Consider the following 12,703-nt stretch of genomic DNA (forward strand, 5'->3'; position numbering starts at 1 on the left):
TGAGTGGCCTCGGCGGCGGATCTGGCGGAGAAATCGACACCGGTTTGGCGGACGCCGGCGACATGGTTGAGTGGCCTCGGCGGCGGGCGGGCGGGCGGTGGCGGGTGGGCGACGGCAGACAGACCCTAGTAGGCTCCTCTTCTCTCCCGATGCTTGTTCTCGCTTCCACCGCCATCTTGTGTTGCCAGCCTGCCGTTCTCGTTCTCCTTTCCACCGCTCTTGCACGAGAGAAAGGAAAGCACGGGAGGGGAAAAGGTGCGTGGCCGCCTGCACAAAGCCACGAGTGGCGAGGCTCCGACCTCCACAACGTGGAGCTGTGCCCCTTTCCCGCGTCGCGCGCCCTCGGTCAGGCCGAAGAATGGGTGATCAGTTTTGGCTCCGCGTTCTTTACGGGGCAACGCTGACAGAGGACGTGATGTCGGATATTCCGTTCCTAGCGCTCAACGACACGTCCGCATTATGAATGATCTAAGGGCAACAGCAATGTATCTTACCTAACTAGGTAATAAGTAGCAGGGCTAAGTAGTAGGCCTTTGTAAAGTGGGTCCCATGAGAAAAAAATATTGCTTTTTAGTTGCTTTTTGTCCAACTCAGCATGCAGTAGTAGCACATCTTGTGTTGGAAGGAGAGAGTGAGAGAGATTTTAATGTTTTTTATTCTTATGAGTGGGTCATAGGCTTACTACCTAGCATTAGTTACTACCCACTTCCACAATGTTTATTACTAAGTCATAGGAATAGTATATTGCCTAATACCTGCTTTTTCTTAATATTGTGGATGCCCTAATAACATTTGGTGATCTTGAGAAACGACGTGAACTGTGACGGCGTTAGGTGAGTGAGCCATGGTGGTGGTGCTCTGCTATTGATCATTGGCACTGCAGCGTGCAAGCGCGCGGCAGTACACGCACGGTGGACGGTGTGCGAGTGCGTGGAAATCCTGTGGCCTGCAAGGCTTCGTTGTCCAATCCTCTTCATATTTCTTGCTAGAGTTCTTGGTCTTTTAAGCACCCGCAATGGTAAAGGAAGGTGCTCTTTATAAAACATATACATCTCAGCAATAGATTATATTAATAGTAAACCACTTCAATAGTATATATATATGGGTATCTATAGCTCTCTAATGCATTGCCTCGTTTTTCTCTATAGACTATCTCTAAGTTAGTAGATAGCTTTGCTCTCTTTCTTCATTAATCTCTTCCAAGTAGGAAAATATGCTGATATGGATATCTTGTAGAGAGCCTATAGATAACCATTGCGGGTGCCCTTAGGGTGTGTTTGAGGAGAAAGGGATTGGGGAAATTAGGAAGATACGCGAAACGAGGTGAGCCATTAGCACATGATTAATTGAGTATTAACTATTTTAAACTTCAAAAATGGATTAATATAATTTTTTAAAGCAATTTTCCTATATAATTTTTTTTAAAAAATACACCGTTTAGTAGTTTGGGAAGCGTGCGCGCGGAAAACGAGATGCTTTTCTCTCTCAATCCCCCAGATCGCCCAAGAACGAACGAAGCCTTAGAGCTCATAGTGAGCTCGTATAGCTTACTATGAGCTCCAAAATATCTATAGTCAATGTAATAGCTAATTTATATAATAATTGCTTACTATACTATTAGTACCTGGTCCTATCTGTCATACACACATTATATCTTGGAGTCCGTACTGCAGCTGGCTGCAGATCTGTAGCCCGCTGCTTTTCTCTCTATTTCTTTATCTTTTTAAAATATGTTTATAGCTGACTTATAGTCTACTATTGTACCTGCTCTTAGGTGGTACTACCATGGTAAAAAAGCAAAAAAGGGTTTGTTGGTGGCTGGGTAGGTGGGATGGGAGTTGGATTTTGACTTGTGTCAGTATTTTCTTTGTTCTAAAATATTACTCACTGTCCGAATTTGTTATGCTAAAAAATATTCTATCGATCAGTACCATTTTATGACCAAGATAGTAATTTTTACGTTTTATATTATAAATTGTTTAACTTTTTAGTTAAACTTTTTAGAGTTTAACAAAGTTTATAGAAAAATATAGTAATATTTTCAACAAAACAAATATATTATCAAAATATATTCATGGTTTTGCTAGCTGTTAACAGTTTTGAATGCTGGAAACATTCGATTTTCTGGCCGTTCGATCTGGCGCCATGGTTCGTGAGAGATTTGTTTGGTTGCACTGTTGCTTATATGTGATATATTTGTTTGGTCGCACAGTCGCCGTCAATTATCATCTACACATAGAGCATTAATTTTTTATTGCGCTATGCAAAATAAGTTTAATTATATTACAGTTACATAGAACTTATAGACTAGTTACAATGTGCTAATTTAAAATGGGTTATGTCGATGTTTGATGTCGCGATTCCGGTATTTGCATAGTATGGGGATCGTTGGTATTAGGGTATATGTGAGACTGAAGTAAAAGAGATGGAGACGAGGGTTTTTATATAGGTTCGGGCCCCTGAATTGTCAGGTAATACCCTACATCCTGTTGGCCGAAGCCAGTATTGCTCTTATTCACCATAATCACACCAGTACAATATTTAGGGTAGCTTATCTAACTGTTGTCGACATGGCGGTCTGAAGGTCTGACTCGTAGTCGACAACAGGGTAGCCTTCCTCCTCGAGTTTGTGCCCGGCTAGATCAGAGACAACGCTAGATCCCTACGGCCGGCCTCTGTAGGTACCGGATAGGGTCGATCTAGGCATATCTCTGATGTCGATATCCGGCGGCTTGTTTTGGCATATGTTGGCTTGTATTGGCTTGTGGCTTTGTGGCGTCTATGTTGTCCGTGTCCCCTCTCCTCCTAGGGGGTCTTGTATTTATACCTATAGGTGTCCCCTTGTCCAAGTAGAACTAGGGAAACCAATATGGATACAATCCAAGTAGTCCTTGTCGTTTCCACGTAGAACTCTGGTTGTCTTTCCTTATCCGGAGCTCCTCCTATATCCGCAAGTTGTTTCCGTATAGGACATGGTATGTGGTGGGTCCTGCCGAGATTTACTCAACTACTATTAGGTATGTGGTATCTATAATCCTGATAGGTTAGTTCAGGGTTTCTTAACAGGTCTGCGCGCTCTAAACGGATTGGTTTCGTGCTTTCAGTTGGTTCAGACCCGTTTCGTGTGGCCCATTGATTGCAGATTGTGAGGTGCAAAAAATTCGAAAGTTTTCTCTATTAAAAACTGTCGACAGCTGAATAGATAGTCCCACATATTTAATGTTAGATTTAGTGAAACTAAATCGATATTTTAGATGTTGCTAAACTTTTATATAAACTTAAGCCCCTTCGATCTCTGAGTTGAGAGACAGATTTTCAGCGCACGCAAAACGAGAAAGCTCATTAGCATATGATTAATTAAGTATTAATTATTATAAAATTGAAAAATGGGTTTATTTGAATTCCTTAGACAACTTCTACGTAGAAACATTTTGTCAAAAAACACCATTTAATAATTTAAAAAGCATGCTAACGGAAAACGAGGAGTTGAGAAAAATAACTGGGCCTTAGTTAAACTTTGCTAAGTTTGACTTAAAAAAATAGTCAAACGACTTATAATATAAAACAAAGGAAGTATTTGGTGGAGTTTGTCTTCTCGATCGCTCATTGGGGATATGTCGAGCAATTTTGATGGCAAGTGGAAGAGGAAGCGTCTCATCTTTTCATTTATGCTTATGGTTATCAGCCAATTTTTAAATTTTCAACCTTAAATTTAGAGCTGATTTTGGGTTTTTTTTTTATCAAAGTTTATTTTTCAGCATTTACTTTTATACCACTAAGAACACATATATAAAATTTTTATTTATAAATTATTTTTCGTTTATAAATATCATAGTGTCGTTAGTATGAGCGTGTAACTCATGTATGCAAGCATGTCTCCCAACAGGAGATAGGTAGCGTACAAAACTTCACGTTGTAGCTAGGAAAGCAAGCAAGTGGCGACGCGAAACAGCCACACGTACGGTCACTAGTGCACTGCTTGTCTTCCTGCAGCATCGCGAAAGGATTTCGTGAGAACCTTGCGCGCACAGGTCTGGCTGCTGGCTGCATCGAACCGAACGAACAAGCCGAGCACGTACAGCCGCCTGTTTGGCTGTTTCACGTAAGATCGTGCCGGTTTCCTCCTGACCTTGACGGACGTGAGACGTACGATTGGGTTACGCAAACGAAAACATTATGGAGTTTAAGTTTTTTTTTTCGATTTTCCTTATAAACTAGATCAACTCTCTTCTTCTATACTGAAATTGTTGGAGCTCCCTGCCTATCCCCTAAAAAAACATTTTGGAGGTTTCTCGCGCAAACTTGCTGATGCACACGGGCACACGGCACACTGCATCGATTAGGTTGATGTAGGGCCGGTTTAGATTGTATACAAAATAAACCTTACCAGCGGCGGAGCCAAGGTCCGGCCAGCACAGGCAGACGCCCGGGCTCCGCCGCATGCATCCAAGCATTAGAACTAACTATGGTGCTTAGCCATTAGCCTAGCTACGTACTTGCACCATTAGATTAGCACTAATTATCATACTCAGTCATTAGCTAATAGCTCAATTTTACTTCTATCCATGATAAAATGCTACATGTATTTGTGTTTATGTGTTAATTTGTTTTCTATTGTTAGGTTTGCCTCGGCTAAAAAAAATTCCTGAACCTTACCAAATTTTGATAAAGTTGTCAAATATATATATCCATTTAGTTTTTTTTACCAAACTTTAAAAAATACAAAAGAAATTTTGTCAAAACTTAACAATATTATCAAATTGCTAAATTTTGGTAGGATTTATTTTGGCTACAATATAAACGGGTCTGTAGTTTTTTATACGTAGGGAGTAGTAGAGCCGGCCGCGGCGGCCGGTACACCATGATTTTTCCTGTTCCTTTGCTCCATGTGGGAATTGCTCTGCCTGTCTGCTTGCACTTCAAGCCTGCAACTGCGATGCACGGTAACGTGTACTAGAGATACACCCACCGTTGGATCCGAAAACCAGTGGCCTGGATAAGTTTGATATGCTGCCGTGAAACCGGGACACAGCGGGTAGCAGGAAAAAAATTTTGGTGGAGACCGGATGCAAACCGGTGGCTGTGGAGCCCTGGCCCGGATGAATGCCACGTGGATTACATTTGGATCGGACGGCGCTCCCCGCGGGGCTCCAGGCGGCGTGACTTGGACACAGACGTCGGCTAACTCGGTTCGGCTCGCACGCCTCTATCGGCTCCGCAGAGCAGCGGTCCTTCCGCATTTGCCGTCGCCGCCGCCGCCGCGGCGCCGCCTTTCTAATTAAGCTCTCTCGTCCTCATCCACATCGTTCCCCTTGTAGCTGCCCCCTCGTCGGCGTCGATCAAGGCTGGGAAGATCTCTGCCGGAGACGCCGGCGACCAGAGGAGCTTGGTTATCTAGAGATAGAAGTGATTGGCTGATTGCAATTCACAGCCTGTTGCCGGCGAAAAAACACATTCCACTAGACTTTCTTTTTGGCCATGGATCGCACTAGCGCATACATAATTCAAAGCCTTGGCGTGCAAATTCAACAAGACCTGCAAACAATGTGTTGATTTCTGAACATTTGCACTGCACGTTTCTGAACATTTCTGAAGATCTGTACGTTCATTCGGTCTTTTTACCTTTTTTTTTTCATAGAAACTCCATGCACGCTTGTCTTTTTCTCTAGAACATGGAAATATGATAAATGTGAACGTCCAGAAACGATGATATTGAACAAAGCCAAATAAAAGAGATGGTCTGCTATGATCGCTGCTCACAACCGCACTTGTGGTAATGCTGTGTTCTTTCAGGATTGCTGCTACCCCTGTACCCAATATATATTGCAGAAATGAACCTCAGACAAACAATCACAATCTTTTTTACACATCAATTCATCACATTCTAGATTTCAGAACACCAAAGATGCCGTATACTAATTCATAAGCCTTTGTCATTTGCTTACCCAGTGTGACTGTGTGAGCGATACATCATACACCCCATCACTTTTAGCAAGACTGAGGTCCGAGGAACTAATTTGGTTAAACAATAGCAGAATTGCAGAAACCAACACCCCAACATTTTGATGAAAGATAGAAAGATACGGGCAAATGATCAGACATAGCAACTACTACTTTTCTTAGTTGCTTGAATGGTGCTCCACTTGCATTGACCCGATTTCCGGCGACGCGTTGCATTGCAGTCCAGATGCCGGTTCTTCCAGAGCCTTCTGCTCGTCCTCGCCAACCCAGCCGCTGTGGCCTTCACCGAAGACGCCCGGTGCCCGTGGCCAGGAGGGAGGCAGAGGGCACACGCCTCGTGCTCACCTTATCTGACCTAGCCGCCACCGCCGTCACCAACAGTGCCCGTAGTCAGGAGGGAGGCGTGCGGAGGGGAACACAGGGGAGGCGGCGACGACGGTAGCAGGCGAGAGAGTGTTAGGTGTCCACCTGTTCCACCTGACGATGATGTCGCTGAAGAAGAAGAAGAGAAGCTGGCTGAAGAAGAGGAGGAAAAGCTTACTGAAGATGATGGAGAAGAAGAGCAGATAACTGAAGAGGGCGAGCTGGTGGCACGCGAGGAGGATACTCAGACTAAGGAAGATGACACACAGAAGACACGTCCAGCAAGGCCCAAGAAGCCCAACCCGAAGTACCATGGCGCAGAGTGGGTGGCGTGACAACTGGCGTGCGTGAGTTGTACCCGTGAGAGAGAGTTGCGTGTGGGAGTTGGCTTGTATCGTTAAATACTGAAACGAACATGAAGAACAACGGCTTTGGCAATTTGGAGGCGAAGGCGGCGGAGGCTCAATTCTGTTGAATTGGAGCAATACAACCAATATAATTGCCATAATCCTGTGCTATTTGAGTGAATTCGAGAGAACCTAACAATCTGGTATCAGAGCCTCATCCCCGTTGCGCTAGTTCTACCGAATTCTACTGCAAAATCCTGAGGGAGGATTGGGATTTTTCTTCGGATTAATCCCGCGAAAAGGCAACTTGCCTCCCCTAGGTTAGCGGAATTTGGTCTAGCCCTAACACCGAGACTCGGAGATGGCGCAGGATAGCAGCAAGCTGGATCTGCTGCTGAAAATGGTGGAGGAGAACGAGAAGAAGCGCGTGGTGGCGGATGAGCGCACCAGGGCGGAGTATCTGGAGCTCAAGAAGACGGTGGAATCTCGAATTCCAGCCGTGGAGAGGAAGGTCGAGGATATCGGAGAAGCTTTCCAGGCGCTGAATACCAAAGTGGATCTGATCGAGAGCACTCTTCAGCGGCAAATCAAGACTGAGAAGACATCGGGTGGCAATGGGAAGATTGGGACCGCTTCGGGGCCATCATATCCAAAGTTCTCCGGTACGCCCGATTCCAATCTCTTTCCCCATGCCCACTATTCCCTTGATCTTGGCCATAAGCAATTGGATGTTGATCTTGGAGCTGTGGGGTTCAGTGGTGCTGTGCCGCCAATGTTGTGCCCTCAATTTAGTGGTGATAATCCTCAAATGTGGCGAGCTAACTGTGAGCAATACTTTGATCTGTATGGGATTTTGCCTGCCAATTGGGTAAAAATTGCTACTCTCAATTTTGTGGGCAACGCTGCTTTTTGGTTAAAATCTGTCAGAACACAACTTGGGGGAATTTCCTGGCCGGACCTATGTGAGATAGTGTGTAATCGCTTTGCTAGAGACAGAAAAAGAGAACTGACCAGGCAGTGGATTCATTTGAATCAAACTGGGACTGTTAGTGAATATGTGGAAAAATTTGATAATCTTATGAACTAGCTGATGGCCTATGGCAACTCTGACATACCAGACTATTTTGTGACCAAATTTATTGAAGGGTTAAGAGATGATATCAGAACTGTAGTGATGGTATAGAAACCCCCTGATTTAGATGCAGCCTGTTCTGTGGCCTTACTTCTGGAGGAGGCATTAGAGGGTTGTAAGTCTCTGTCATACAAGAAATCTGACCTAATTGTGGGAACCAAACCCCAACGACCAATCTCTTCTTCTAACAATAGAACACTCAGTATCACCAATTCTGAAGATAGGAGAGGAACTAATGCAGCTAGGGCAAGAGATGACAAGTTGGCAGCTCTTAAAGCATATAGGAGATCTAAGGGGTTGTGTTTTTACTTGTGGTGAAAGATGGGGAAAAGAACATAAATGTGCCACCACCATTCAGTTGCATGTAGTAGAAGAACTTCTGGAAGCTGTGTCAGTAGAAGCTGTGTTTGAAACTGATGATGAAAATGACACCAAGGAGACACTTATGGCTATATCTCAGCAAGCTATGTGGGGGATGGAATCCAGTAAATCAATCAAATTAAGGGGGTGGATTCAGGGTTTTGAATTATTGATGTTAATTGATTCTGGCAGCACTCATTCCTTTGTGGATGCTAGCATAGGACAGAAGTTATCTGGGCTCAAGCAACTTGATAATCCTGTTGCTGTTAAGATTGCTGATGGAGGGACTATGCAATGTACACAGGAAATTCCTAACTGTAACTGGTGGATGCAAGGATACAATTTCAGCAGTAATTTCAGATTGCTGTATTTGGGGGGTTATGATATTATTCTGGGAATGGACTGGCTAGAATCATACAGTCCCATGCACATTGATTGGGTTAATGGTTGGAGTTTCCCTATCAGGGTACAACTGTCAGGTTGCAAGGTCTGCTACCACAGAATCCCAGCTGTTCTAGTATCACTCCTGAACAATTCAATGGCATGATTAGGCAGGGATCACTGCTGTACATGGTTCATCTGGACAATATTGAATCTAGTTCTAAGACCAATATCCCAGATCCAGTGAGAGAGGTAATTACACAGTTCAAGCATCTTTTTGAAGAACCAACTGAACTTCCTCCCAGGAGAGTATGTGATCATAGCATCACACTGTTGCAGTCAGTCAGTCAGTCAGTCTCAGACCTTATAGGTACAACCCTGCATTAAAAGATGAGATAGAGAAACAGGTGGCAGACATGCTGAAATCTGGTGTAATCCAACCTAGCCACAGCCCATTTTCATCACCTGCTATTCTAGTAAGAAAGAAGGATGGAACCTGGAGAATGGTTATTGATTATAGGCAGTTGAATGACATCATTGCCAAAACTAATTACCCAGTACCAGTTATTGAGGAGCTTCTAGATGAATTGACTGGTGCCAAGTGGTTCAGTAAACTTGATCTCAGGGCAGGATATCACCAAATCAGAATGGTAGAAGAGGATGAGTATAAAACAGCTTTCCAAACTCACCATGGTCACTTTGATTATAGGGTTATGTCATTTGGTCTCACAGGAGCACCAGCCACCTTCCTGAAAGCTATGAATGATACCCTCCAGACAGTTCTCAGGAAATGTGCTCTTGTATTCTTTGATGATATTCTCATTTACAACCCTGATTTCAACTCTCATATGGAACATTTAAGATAAGTTTTACAACTTTTACATGACCATCAATGGAAAGTCAAGTTGAGCAAGTGCTCTTTTGCACAGAAACAACTCTCCTATCTGGGCCACATAATTGGAGAAACAAGAGTCTCTACAGATCCCTCTAAAATTCAGGATATACTAGACTGGGCAGTTCCTACAACTCCTAAGAAATTGAGAGGTTTTCTTGGACTCACTGGATATTACTGCAAATTTGTGAAGAATTTTGGTTTAATTTCTAAACCCCTTACTCAGCTACTCAGGAAGCATGTTTCTTTTAAGTGGACATCTGAGACAGAACAAGCTTTTCAAGACCTCAAGAAGGCACTCTCCTCTGCACCTGTTTTAGCTCTACCAAATTTTCAATTACCCTTCACTGTGGAGATTGACGCCAGTGATTCTGGTATTGGTGCAGTGCTGACTCAAAATGGGCATCCCATAGCTTATCTAAGCAAGGCATTAGGTCCAAGAACTAGAGGGCTATCGACTTATGAGAAGGAGTGCATGGCTATACTCTTAGCAGTAGATCACTGGAGATCCTATTTGCAGCATGGGGAGTTTTTCATTCTCATTGATCATCATAGCCTGATGCATTTATCAGATCAAAGACTGCACACCCCATGGCAACACAGGGCATTTACCAAATATTGCTTGGCCTCAGTTACAAGATTTGCTACAGAAAGGGTAGTTCCAACAATGCAGCTAATGCCCTGTCCAGGAAGTTTCAGGACACTGAAGAAGAAATTAATGCTGTATCAACTTGTGTACCCAGTTGGCTGCAAGAGGTAGAACAAGGGTATACTCAAGACAGTTTTACTTCTCAGTTGATTGCTGCTCTAACTCTTAACCCTGCAGCCAAACAACACTATTCTCTGCAGAATGGACTCCTGAAATACAAGAACAGAATTTGGAATGGTTCTAACTATCCCTTGCAGCTTAAAATTATATCTGAATTGCACTCCAGCCCAGTGGGAGGCCACTCTGGTTTCCCAGTTACTTATAGGAGGATTAAGCAGCTGTTTGCTTGGCAAGGCATGAAGAAAATGATTAAACAAGAATTACAGAAGTGTCAAATCTGCTTGCAAGAAAAACCAGACAGGGCCAAGTATCCTGGCTTGTTGCAACCACTTCCTGTACCCTCAGGCGCCTGGTAAGTTATTTCCATGGACTTTATTGAAGGTCTACCAAGATCATATTCTTACAACAGCATTCTGGTGGTAGTGGATAGATATTCCAAATATGCCCATTTCATTCCACTCCACCATCCTTTTACTGCTATTATGGTAGCTAAAGCATTCATGACTAATATCTTCAAGTTGCATGGTCTTCCTACTACTATTGTCTCTGACAGAGACAAAATTTTCACCAGTCTTCTGTCGGAACAACTTTTTCTCAGGTCTGGTACAAAACTACACTTTACTTCTGCATATCATCCTCAGCTAGATGGGCAAATTGAGAGAGTCAATCAATGTTTGGAAATTTATCTCAGATGTTTCACTCATTCTGCCCCCCCTAAATGGTCCACATGGCTACATTTGACTGAATTCTGGTATAATTGCTCTTATCATTCTTCTCTGAACAAGACACCTTTTGAGATCCTCTATGGTTACCCCCCAAGCCATTTTAACATTGGGTTCAGAGATTGTGCCATTCCTGATTTGGCTGTTTGGCTCAAAGACAGAGCCACAATACAACAACTGGCCCAGCAACATCTCAATAGAGCACAACAACAAATGAAATACTTTGCTGACAAAAAGAGAAGTTTCAGGGAGTTTGCAGTGGGTGACTGGGTTTACCTCAAGCTACAGCCTTATGTGCAAAGCTCAGTAGCCCCTCGTGCTAATCACAAACTAGCTTTCAAGTACTATGGACCATATCAGATCATCTCAAAAATTGGCACAGTTGCTTACAAGCTTCTTCTCCCTGTTGGAAGCAGTGTTCACCCAGTTTTTCATGTCTCATTGCTAAAGCCAGCCAAGGGATTTGACAAGCCAGTGCAAACTCACTTATCTTATGTCTCCTCTACTCCTCAATATCCTTTACATGTCCTGGATCACAGGTTGACCAGGAAGAATAATTCAACCATTATGCAAGTGCTAATTCAATGGTCAGGTACTGCAGCTGAACAAGCCACCTGGGAAGATCTGAAGGAGCTGAAGGCAAGGTTCCCTAAAGCAATGGCTTGGGGACAAGCCATTTCTCAAGGAGAGGGGATTGTCAGGTGTCCACCTGTTCCACCTGACGATGATGTCGCTGAAGAAGAAGAAGAGAAGCTGGCTGAAGAAGAGTAGGAAAAGCTTACTGAAGATGATGGAGAAGAAGAGCAGATAACTGAAGAGGGCGAGCTGGTGGCACGCGAGGAGGATACTCAGACTAAGGAAGATGACGCACAGAAGACACGTCTAGAAAGGCCCAAGAAGCCCAACCCAAAGTACCATGGCGCAGAGTGGGTGGCGTGACAACTGGCGTGCGTGAGTTGTACCCGTGAGAGAGAGTTGCGTGTGGGAGTTGGCTTGTATCGTTAAATACTGAAACGAACACGAAGAACAACGGCTTTGGCAATTTGGAGGCGAAGGCGGTGGAGGCTCAATTCTGTTGAAATGGAGCAATACAACCAATATAATTGCCATAATCCTGTGCTATTTTGAGTGAATTTGAGAGAACCTAACAGAGAGGTCATCGGTTGTTGAACGGAGGGGATTATCGGCTAGCTGACGGCGCCGAGAAGAGGCGATCCCGATAGATGGAGGCGAGATAGGGAAGGAAATCGCAGCGGCGGCGGTGGCGGGGGAAAGAAAAGTGGAAGAAAAGGACAGGAGCGAGGCGCTGATGAGCCCGTCCATTCCTCATGCTCGGCTCGATGCGCTTTTGGTTGTGGGAGTCGACACGAGCGAGCCGAGTTGAGCCTTCTCCTAGAGCGGATGGAGCCGTGCAAGGGCGCCGTCGGATTGCTCACCCGTCCACGCGTCGCCCATCTAAGTCGGGTATGCACGGTGCGGGTTTTGCAGCCGGTCTGCACATAATTTTTTTCCGCAGCGAAGGTCGCCCGCGATTCGGCAGATTATGGGATTTTTTTTAATTTTATTTATTAGAATATTTTTTAAAAAAAATATGGTTTCAAAGTTTTCCAAATCGGTAAATCTAATTGGAGAGGCCTCTCCAATTAGTCTTAACTAGAGACACCTACGTGCTAGTACTTTAGGAGTTTTGGTTGCTATTAATCCATTGAGCAAGTAGGGGAAATATTCCTATCATCTATGCTTCAAATAAAGTTTTCTCTTAAATTACTCATCCGA

Source organism: Oryza glaberrima, chromosome 1 (assembly GCF_000147395.1).
Source record: "Oryza glaberrima chromosome 1, OglaRS2, whole genome shotgun sequence".
NCBI classification, from domain to species: domain Eukaryota; kingdom Viridiplantae; phylum Streptophyta; class Magnoliopsida; order Poales; family Poaceae; genus Oryza; species Oryza glaberrima.